General features: G+C 45.1%; 1 protein-coding gene across 1 annotated transcript in view; it reads right to left on the bottom strand.

Moving 5' to 3' along the window:
* Positions 1–12,259, bottom strand: part of erbb4b (erb-b2 receptor tyrosine kinase 4b) — a gene marked incomplete at its 5' end in the record, with an annotated part of 265,305 nt that overhangs the window by 159,832 nt on the left and 93,214 nt on the right.

The following is a 12,259-nucleotide window of genomic DNA, read 5'->3' as shown; positions in this document are numbered from 1 at the left end:
CGTAATAACAAACTGGTTTTCATCTGTAAATATAAATAAAATGTGAAATCACAAAGCTGTTTAGACACAAAGAAAGTACAGAATCTTGCCTAGAGGAACAGCTAAAGGAGTCCTCAGCCCTGAGTACAACACCGCTCTATCAGCCAGACAGACATGATAGATGTGGCTTTCGGCCAGACAGACCTTGTCTTATTGGTGTTATTATTAACCGTCATCTAGTTCCGTTGTTGTTTTTCCTCTCTCCTCCTCCTTAGATTGGAGACTCATACCAGCAGACACACACAAACATGCACAAACACACATATATGTACACACGCACATTACAAACAGGTCCTTTTACTGTTATCTCTCACACACACACACACACACACACACACACACACACACACACACACACACACACACACACACACACACACACACACACACACACACACACACACACACACACACACACACACACACACATACACAGGAAATAATTACGTTACCCCCCCACGATACCAAATCCATCCAGCCTGGATTTAAAGCCAGTGGGCGAAAGACAACACTAACACGTTTGTAATTTCATATTTCATCATGGGAGGGAGGAGAGGATGAGATGTCCAAAATGGCACCCTATTCCCTATATAGTGCACTACTTTTGACCAGGGCCCTGGGATCTATATAGGGAACAGGGTTCAATTTGCGATGCAGCCCCAGTCTTCTAATATGGATCATATTGTCAACCTTGGATCAGAGAGTTTACTGGGGCTGGGGGAGATCCGACCAACCCCCTCTCTTCACCCTCACTAACCTCCATCCCTCAGCGCACTATGGTGCACAGAGGGCAGCCCTGATTATTCCCATCTCGGGAATTCTTAGAGATAATTTTGTATTTTTTTTACCATTATTTAACTAGGCAAGTCAGTTAAGAACAAATTCTTATTTACAATGACGGCCTACCCCGGCCAAACCCTAACACGGACGACGCTGGGCCAATTGTGCACCGCCCTATGGGACTCCCAATAACGACCGGTATTGATACAGCCTGGAATCGAACCAGGATCTGTAATGACGCCTATCCTCAGAGAGAGTCCTTGTCAGACCTAACCCAGACTTCCGCCGAATAAAACACAAAAAAACTTGTTAGAAGAATTGCATTATTTACAGAGCTGGCTTTGTCTCTCTCAAGAAATGTGTGTGTGTGGCTCTCTATATTTTCCACAAGCAGATTAGCAGCGTACGGCTGAAACAGATTAGACATATTCATAACCATTATGGGGTAGGCTGGCTGGCGGATGCGCTGTAACAGTGTGTGTGTGTGTGAGACCTAGCCGTCCCGTAGCAGCCTGATTAAAGCGTACTCCACAGATGATTGGATGTGATGTTAATTTGTTTTCTGCTTCTCTCTATGGGAGGGAAGGAACCTGTCGCTCAACACGGAAATTCATTCTCAGCCACACTATGGGAGGGATGGGAGGAGGGACGATCCGCTAGGGTTTGTGTGTGTTAAGGTTGGTGTGTGTGTGTGTGTGTACGATTCCGCTAGGGCATGTTGCTCCCTCACAGCATAGAGGGAGCAGGGAGCTGCCGCTCCAGGCAAGGAGGACAAACAAAGACCACCAAACACAAAACCCCAGCATGCCTCCCTGACCCCCAATGGATTTTTATGGACCGGAGAGGTGATGTGGTGCGTGCGTGCATATGCGCGTTAGCTCGTTGTTGACCCTCTCTGCGTGCGCCAACTGTGCTCACTGACTCACTCATTTTTAAACATGCGGTACACATGGGGCCTATGAGTGAAGTACACCAGATAGGAGGAAGTGGCTCAAAACAAAAAGAACCAGTGAGGTAAAAGCTTGGTTAGAACACCACCAGTATCGAATTGTTGTCACAACATTAACACCCTCAGAAAACGTATTATTGTGAGACCATTAAAAAAAAAGATTAAACAAAGTAAATTTCCACAGCTGAATTTGTTACACGGAGTGGAACAGAGGAACCCAAGCGCAGACTCAGACGAGGAGACTGGGATGAAGTAACCAAGGTCTTTATTGAAACAAAGGGGGAAGATGGAGTGCTGGCCAGGGGAAGCTCGGGTGGGTTTCAGGAAACCAGGTGCGGAGGCTGAGTCTGGAGCGAGAGGGGTGGGGACAGCGTAAGCAGGACCGGAGCGGAATTTAAGGGAGTAGTAGAGTGGGGAATCCAGGACAGAGTAGCAGGATGACGAGCCGTGAAACTGGAGACAGGGACCAGAGTCAGAGCAGGCAGAACTGTAGCGGAGAGGAAAACAAGGTCAGGCAAGAAAACAGCCACAACAGGATAACAGGATCTAACAGCAACAAACGGCTAGAAGCGTAGACTGACTGAGCAGAGACTACAATCTGGCAGTGTGGAATTGGCAGGGCTGAGTATTTGTAGAGGTCTTGATTACGGAACAGGTTGCAGCTGGTGGGGATCTGCTCTGAGTCTAGCACACCTGTCTCCGTCCACACAATCATTCACACAGAGAGAGTACTGGTGGAGTGGCGGCAGGTCAAGGAGGCACAGGATGAGCAGTAGAGGGCGTTGCAGGAGCAGATGTGACAGTACCCCCCCTCTAACAGGCTTATATGGGTGTGAGATATAGAAATCCTGTAAGAGGGAGGGGTCCAGAATGTGACAGCGGGGCACGCAGCAGCACTCCTCAGGCCCGTATCCCTCCCAGTTCACCAGGTACTGCCAGCCATGACCCCAACGGCGCACGTCCAGAAGCCGCTGGACGGTATAGGCAGGATGGTTATCGATGAGCCGAGGGGGTGGAGGGGCTGCTGCAGGAGGAGACATGTTTAATCAGGGACACATGGAAGGTAGGATGGATCCTGAGAGAGGCTGGGAGTTTTAGGCACACCGCAGAGAGGTTAATGACACGGTCAATTTCAAAGGGTACAATGAATCGGGGGGAAAGTTTCTTCGATGGCACCTTCGATGGCAGGTCCTTCGATGAGAGCCATACCTTTTGACCTGGAGTGTAAACTGGAGCTGAGGCCCGGCGACGGTTGGCTTGGGACTGGGTCTTGTCGGAGGCACGAAGAAGGGTGTCTCGGGCCTTCCTCCAGGTAGGGTGAAAACGCATTGATGGTCCTGGACAGAGGGAACCGCAACCTCTTGGGTGGGGAACAAGGGGGGTTGGTAACCCAGAGCCCACTCGAAAGGTTGACATACCTGACGAGGCATTGGTGAGGGTGTTGTGGGCATATTCAACCCAGGGAAGCTGAGTGCTCCAGGAGGAAGGGTTAGCAGAAGTCACGCAGCGTAGGGCAATCTCCATCTCTTTGTTGGCCCGTTCGGTCTGGCCGTTGGTCTGGGGGTGATATCCAGAAGAAAGACTGACATTGATACCAAGAGCTGAAGAGAAGGATTTCCATCCCTGGGAGGTAAACTGGGGTCCTCTGTAGGAAACGACGCCAGTGGGGATGCCATGCAGACGAAAAACATGGTATACTAACAGGTCCGCAGTCTCCCTAGAGGACGGGAGCTTGGAGAGGGGAATGACGTGAGCCATTTTGGAAAACTTGTCAATAATGGTGAGGATGACAGAGTTACCGTTAAATGGGGGAAGGCCAGTGACGAAGTCCGGAGCTATGTGTGACCAGGGGCGACTGGGTATGGGAAGAGGGCGAAGCAGAACGGAAGTGGGTTTAGTGGAGGTTTTGTTCTGGGAACAAACCGAACAGGCTGAGATAAACTCTGCAGGAAGGCAAGGGTCCGGTTCATACCAGGGAGACAGGTGAGGTGGGTAGAATGGCCCCATTGAAGAACATCAGAGCAAACACAATCTGGAACAAACAGAGCATTACTAGGACCGTTACCTGGGTCAGGCTGGTTCTGCTAAGCCTGGCGGATACGGGACTCGATCTCCCAGGTGACGGCGGCAACAATGCAGGTGAATGGCACAATGGCTTCTGGCTTAGTACCTGTGTTGTTGGTGGTGAACTGGCAAGAGAGGGCATCAAACTTGGTGTTCTTCAAACCGGGGTGATAAGTGAATGTGAAATTGAATCACCGAAGAACAAGGCCCATCTGGCTTGCCGGAGTTCAGAAGTTTGGCGGTTTGGATGTAGGACAGGTTTTTATGGTCAGTCCACACGATGAAGGGGATTACAGAGCCCTCCAGCCAATGATGCCATTTCTCCAGAGCGAGCTTAACTGCCAGTAGTTCCCGGTGTCCGATGTCAAAATTCTTATCTGCAGGTGAGAGCTTACGGGAAAATAATGCGCATGGGTGGACCTTCTGATCAGAGGGGGAACGTGAGGACAGCACCGGCGTCCACCTCCACAATGATCTGGAGTTCTGAGTTGGGCTCAGTAAGTACCGGAGTGGAGGTGAAGCGATGCTTGAGTTTCAGGAATGCTGCCTCAGGAGTCCAGTGGAGCAGAGTGTAGGTGGAGATGAGAGTGGTGAGAGGTGCTGTCAGACGGCTGTAGTTGCTTCAGGTTGGATAGCGCAGGCCATTCTGTGACTGCCATGACCTTGGTGGGGTCCATACGTAACTGTCCCTTTGTAATAATATAACCCAGCAAAGACACCGTGGCAGCATGGAACTCACATTTTACAGCTTTAAAAAAAAGCTTATTCTCCAACAGCCATTGAAGAACTTGGCGAACGTGTTGCTGGTGAGCCTCAGGGTCTATGGAAAAAACATCAGGATGTCATCTAAATAGACAAAACGAAGCGTCCAATCAAATCTCTCAGCACATCACTGATTAGGTTCTGGAAAATAGCAGGGGCGTTAGTAAGACCAAAAGGCATGACCAAATACTCAAAGTGACCAAGTGGTGTGTTGAACGCGGTCTTCCACTCTTCCCCCTCTCTTATGCGGACAAGGTGGTAGGCATTCCGGAAGTCAAGTTTGGTAAACACCGTGGCACCATGGAGGGGGGGAAAAGCAGAGATGATGAGTGGCAAGGGGTACTTGTTCTTAACAGTGATATTATTCAGCCCACGGAAGTCTATGCACAGCCTCAGTGACCCATCCTTCTTCTTCACAAAGAAAAACCCAGCACTTTATCAAGATGGCTTGATAAGTCCTGCAGCCAGAGAATCCTGGATGTACCTCTCCATTGCCTCTTGCTCAGGACGAGAGAGAGGTTAAACAATCGGCTACTGGGGAGAGGAGCTCCAGGCTGGAGGTCAACGGCGCAGTTGTACGGCCAATGAGGCAGGGTGTGGTGCTTGCTGATGTCATGACGTTGCCCTCTTTGGGTACAGTGAGCACCATCCCCCTCTCTCTGTCTCCTACACTCAGGCTGCTGCGACCTCAGGTTGTAAATTCCTGGAGGAGATTATCTCCTCATGGCCACAGGCCACAGTATAGAGAGAGAGTGAGTTTTCTGGAGAAGGTATAAAAGATCGGTGAAGAATCCAGCTACGAAGTGGTCCGTTTGGTACAATTTTGTGAAACTCATGGGAGACATTACCATAACACTGTTCATACAATAGCCTCAGTTATGAGGCTTACATCTAATTGTTGTATAAGATGAATGAGTGAGGATGATACTGTTTATGAAATTGTGTAATGTGATTTTGGACTGTTTAATGAAGGAAACTCCAATTCCCTAAAATGTTTCAGTAAGTCATTGGCACACCCCCAGGGGCACAGACAGGACCTGGCGTCATGAGACAGCCTTTTTCTATGTCCCGAATAAAACCCCCACCTGGATTTTCTATCACCAGACCGAGCATACCTCAATTACGAGATGGATAAAGGTTGCAGACCAGCTTACCACGAGAGGGCCAAGGTTTGAGTAGAGACCATATACCTGAGTATAAGCTAAGGTTTGAGTAGATGGCTGAATCTTTTAATCATACCACGTGGTTAAACTTTTAGACTATCGATACCGACAGAATAAGAACAAGTCTTTGATATTAATTACTAGTCTGCAGCTAGGAATTCGGTATCATTGAACGCGAAGACCGACAACCGCCAAAACATCTATTCTATAATAACATGAATGTCACTCTGAACTATCCATTCTAACCATGACAGAGAGAGAGAGGGCGGACAGACTCTCCAACTGAAATCCCGACGACACACTGAGCGTAAATATATACAGTGGGGAGAAGAAGTATTTGATACACTGATGATTTTGCAGGTTTTCCTACTTACAAAGCATGTAGAGGTCTGTAATTTTTTATCATAGGTACACTTCAACTGTGAGAGACGGAATCTAAAACAGAAATCCAGAAAATCACATTGTATGATTTTTAAGTAATTAATTTGCATTTAGTAGTAACTTAAGAGTAACTTAAGAGGTATACACACACACACACACACACACACACACACACACACACACACACACACACACACACACACACACACACACACACACACACACACACACACACACACACACACACACACACACACACACACACACACACACACACACACACACAAACTGAGCAGTGTGATATAAGATACAGGTAGAAATTGATTATAGCTTCAACACGGCAGCACACACAATAACCCTTGATGAGAAATTGCTTCCTTGAACAGCCTGTAATAGCAGCTAGCGTATGAGCATTGATTTATGATTGTGTTTATTGACTAAAGAGGTATGGAGGATGCAGAGTAAGTCTTAGGCCCAAATGTCACCCTACTGGATATAGTCCACTTCTTTTGACCAGGGCTCATAGGGATGTTGTCAAAAAGAATGCACTTGATAGGGAATAGAGCTCCATTTGTGAGGCATATTGGGATTCATGACAGTGTGTCGTTATTCACCATTTATCCTCCAAACATGCACTCAACTATAATATTAACAAGCATACAGTTAACACCCACGGGAAGAGGGACAGAAACCACAGAGTTGACCAAGTAATCCTTCATGGAGAGAATTAATAAACCAAACATGCACACACACATACACATACACAGTCTTGTACAGTTAACCTTGTTGGCGTTAGGGTTAGGGTTCGGGTTCAGTTAGGGTTCAGTCCCATTCAAAATTCTATTTTCCCTAACCCTAACCCGTACTCTTACCCTAACCCTAACCTTAATCCTAACCCTAAACCTAACCCTAGCTCCTAACCCTAAACCTAACCCTAGCTCCTAACCCTAAAACTGACCCTAGCTCCTAACATTAACCCTTAACGTAATTCTAACCCAAACCCTAATTCTAACCTTAACCCTAAACCCCCTAGAAATAGCATTTGACCTCATGGAGACTAACAAAATGTTGCCAGTTGGTCAAATGTTTGTTTGTTTACTATTCTTGACTTCTGGTCCCCACAAGAATAGTTAAACACGTCCACACACACACGCACATACTAGAAAGACAAGACATACTAACAAATGTACTGTAAGATAAAACAGCACTAACCCTCCTACACTGTATGCTGTGTGCTTGAGTAGGTGCCGCTGTCTGCTACTTGGATGTCTGGTGTTGCTGGAAGTTGATGTGTGTGTGTGTGTGTGTGGCTGGCAGCAGGTAGTGTATGCCTCTGTTGATTGTTTAGTGGGTTGAAAGCGGTCTCTTAATTAGCCTATTCACTGAGCCTGGGTTCCCAGCTATCCCTGGTCCCATGAGCCACACACACACACACACACACACACACACACACACACACACACACACACACACACACACACACACACACACACACACACACACACACACACACACACACACACACACACACACACACACACACACACACACACACACACACGTCTACTGTATGTCAAAACATCTCTTCCGCCTCCCTCCCTACCTCTCCCTGCCCTCCTCTTTCCCTCCCTCCATCCCAAACAAACCATCGGAGGAAAGCAGAACAAATGTATGCAGCCAATTCTTCCAAGGGTAAACGCTCCTTCTGTTTTTTAATTGCGGAGTGGGGAGAAATGTGATGAATTCTGGGAGGCAGATAAAAACTTGGCACATACTCAGCATGGTTGGAATTGGAAAAGGCTTTAATGGCCTCTTTATAAAGGATGCACATCGTTGTTATTGTGTTACCTAATAAAATGATAAGATGGAGAATATTCACCTGTTTTATATGGGGATCTGAGGTCATTCTTTCTACTGTGTTTGTTTGTGTGTGTGTGTGTGTGTGTGTGTGTGTGTGTGTGTGTGTGTGTGTGTGTGTGTGTGTGTGTGTGTGTGTGTGTGTGTGTGTGTGTGTGTGTGTGTGTGTGTGTGTGTGTGTGTGTGTGTGTGTGTGTGTGTGTGTGTGTGTGTGTGTGTTTATACACCACACATTCCAACTAACCTTATGCTGTGAAAGTCTTAACATGATAAATGGCTTCATATTCTCAATAATAATGAAAAAACCTTCACTGTATTTATAGTGTGAAATTGCAGTTTGGGATTTTTTTCATAAACACAGAGACACACACATGGATTCTATGAACCTGACATTTCTGTAATAGGGAGAGCAGTTTGGCGTAAACTGTTTTTATCACAGACACACACACCCCACAAACACACACACACACGGCCTAGTTTAGATGGACATAGTTTAGTAAATTGAATTGCCCTTTATCTTCCTGAGCTCGCCTAGCACATCAATCACCAATCAGCAGTATACTAGCACTGAGGCCCAGAAGGGTGCACCTTGAAAAATATGAATTAGTCTATACAAGACTGAACACAATTAAAGAAACATTCTGTTCACAACCCTACTGTTCACACACACACACACGCACGCACGCACGCACGCACGCACGCACGCACGCACGCACGCACACACACACACACACACACACACACACACACACACACACACACACACACACACACACACACACACATATAATCCATGGTCAGAAGTAGTGCTCTATAGAGGAATCCATTTCAGACAGATAAAAACATAGTTCCATAATATATAATAGTGTAATGGTGTAATGGGTGGGTCACACGTTTTGAAGACCTCTCTCTATGTTATATATACATGTAACCATTTACTAGACACTGTTATCCAGAGCGAGTAGAAGACACATCACAATATATTATGCTTCTTTCTCTAAATGATGAATAAGGAGTAAGACATCGGCCTCATGTCATAGGCTCTGGTCAAACGTTGTGTCATATATGGGGAATACGGTGCCATGCGAGACACAGTCAGGGTTGCTTACACTAGCAGGCACTGTTTGCTCTTTGAGTGTTCCTGTGCCCACAGAGGGGGAGTGAGGGAGAGAGAGAGCGCGAGAGAAAGTGAGAGAGTGAGTGAGTGAGAGAGAAAGAGAGAGAGAGAGACACAGAGAGTGAGAGAAATAGAGAGACAGAGAGGGAGAGAGCGAGAGAGGGAGAGACAGACAGTGAGAGAAACAGAGAGCGAGAGAAAGAGAGAGTGTGAGTGAGAGAGAGTGAGAGAGAGAGACAGAGATACAGTGAGAGAGGGAAGGGGGGGCAGTCCTGTCTCTTCTGTACAAACGGGTAATTCCCCTCTCATCTATCATCCTCACGTACACACACACACACACACACACACACACACACACACACACACACACACACACACACACACACACACACACACACACACACACACACACACACACACACACACACACACACACACACACACACACACACACACACACACACACACACACACACACAGACACACACGTACACATAGAGAGAGAGAGAAAACAGTCCTTCTCATCCCAGCCTGGCCTTCTGGGCACTGTTTCGTTACCAAGGATACCACATCTCTGTGACAAATCGGAGCTGAGTAAACTTCAACAAACAATGAGATAAACAAAACCACAGAGCGTTTTCCCTTGAGGAACCACAGAACTGTGCCAAGAACACTAATACAACCACCGATGTGACCACTAGATGTGACCTCATTCTAATACAACCACAACAACTATGTGACCACATTTTAATTCTATATTCCAAGTTAGTCAGTGTTAAATCTAAGTACTGTGGCTGTGTCTGGCAGCTGCAGTGAGTCCAGCCTATACTGCTTTACTGGATCTATGAGCACAGAGCACAGTTGACCCTGCACTCATACCACCTACAGGCTAGACCGGGGGAACTCTCTCTGGCACACAGCTGAGAAAGTTTTCAAAGGAAAACAATGTTAATGTTCTTAAGGATAAACACTACAGTACATGAACCTGCTGTTAGCAAACGTATACAAATATCCATATGAATTATATATTCTAAAACACATTTATGTATCAAGACACAATGATATTTCTTTTCAAAGCAACCCCAAATTCAAAGCAACCCCGCTTCGCCTTAGAGAACTAATGATGCCAAAATATAAAGGAGGCATGACACTTCACACTTGATATTAAAACATATTACATTTCATATGTAATAAGACAAACTATATACTGCGTCTACCCACCAAAAGAACCCCCCTCTTGGTTAGCAATTGAAGAAGAAACGTGCCAACCCATGCCACTTAGATTGATAACATATGGAATACTACCTGAATATCTGAAAGATCATCCAACTAAATCTGCTTCTTGGAATGTTCTTAAAATTGTTGTCTCCTTATGCACCTCATTTCAAACACATATCTGGAGTAACCCAGACATATTAATTAATCACAGACCGGTATTGTGGAGAGACTGGCTACAGATGGGAGTTTGGACCATGTCTGATTTGTATAAAGATGGTACAATTATGGGTCTGAATGAACTAAAGGATAAGACCGGCTTTACCAACCATTTTAGAATAATTCAGATTGTACAGGCAGTCAAGTCGGCAGATAGATGAATTACATTTAAACATGATTTGAACAAATTGGAAAGTTTCATAAAGGATGTCCATTACAAAAACCACCTGGCATCTAGGGTGTATGAATTCTTAAACGAAAAAAGAAGGGGACTAGACCTTCCCTTAATAGAGAAATGGGGTAACGATTTGAAGATGAATATACCAGAAATTGAATGGAAAAATTGCTTTAAAACGTGCAGAGAGTCTAAAACACAAATGGTTGAGTTTAATATAATGAATAGAACTTACTGAACTCCCTCTAAAATGTACAAAGCAAAAGTGACAACGGATAGCAAATGTTGGAGATATAAATCAGATGATGCTGGGCTTGTTCATATGTTGGTCAAGTTTCCTAAGTTGGAAGCATATTGGAAAATAATATTCTCTCTATTTTAAGGAGCAATAGAAAATGGACTACATACAAATACAGCCGTTATCTTGCTGGGAATTAACCTCCCAGAAAATACACCAAATGCTTCTCTGCTCAGGTCACTAACTCTCATTGCTAACTCTCATTTTAAGGCATTGGAAAGAGGAGCAGTCGCCCTCATTTGCAGAATGGCTCAAGCTGTCAATGAACACTGTCACGTGAAAAATATGAATATGTAGGAATATGAAGGAATATGAAGGAAATAATGGGCCGTTTAAAGTTGTCTTGGAGTGAACGAAAACGGGAGAAATTGTTGTGTAATTAATACCATGGGTATTGATACAAAATGATTGATATCAATATACCAATCAATAATATGTACATTTATACAAATAATGTACAAAATGAGAAATTGCTAGCCCTCCCATATATGCAATGTTTGTATTTATATTTTTTTGTTAGGATGAAATTGTGATATGCAAAGAGAAGGAAAGTATAGAAAGGTCACTGAGTCAAAATAGGAGGAGAGAGAACAATGTTGACATGTGGGGGTTTGTTTGTTGTTGTTTGTTTCGTGTGATAAGTTGTATGTGTTGTAAAGAAATTATTAATAATAACAAATAAAATAAAAATGTTAATTATCTATGTATCCAGACACAATGATTTATAGCGGAGTAACAGAATGTTTTATATCTGGGTAATAAACACTCACCTATAGAAAGAGACAGATGAGACAGAGCTCTTGGCAACTAGGTAGTTCATTTAGCCCCATATCACCCCATTTATACCACAGCTTAATACAAGGTCAGGGGGAAGAGGACCTCACGTAAATCTCCTATAGGAATTGGGGGGCTATTTTAATGCTATTTTAATGTGGTTAACACTGGGACACAGTGAAATACATCCAGGGAGCCATTCACATGAAATTGCGCTTTTATGTAATTAACTAGTGACCTGAAAAGAACAACTGCATTAACTCCTACTACATAAAACACTTTATGAGAGGTTCGCTGAAGAGAGGGGCAGGAGGGGGAGAGATGTTGAGAGAGGGAGGAGAGGAGAGGAGGGAGAGAGGTGTTTTTCTGCATGTGCAGTGATGCGTTAATGCACATTGGGGTTGTTGTGAGTGGATGGGAAAGGACGTGGAAACACAACTTTTTAACCCAACCACTCCTGTGACAT

This window comes from Salvelinus fontinalis, chromosome 23 (assembly GCF_029448725.1).
Source record: "Salvelinus fontinalis isolate EN_2023a chromosome 23, ASM2944872v1, whole genome shotgun sequence".
NCBI lineage: Eukaryota > Metazoa > Chordata > Actinopteri > Salmoniformes > Salmonidae > Salvelinus > Salvelinus fontinalis.
Note: the sequence above shows the minus strand (reverse complement) of the source record. Positions and strands in the feature narration are given on the sequence as shown.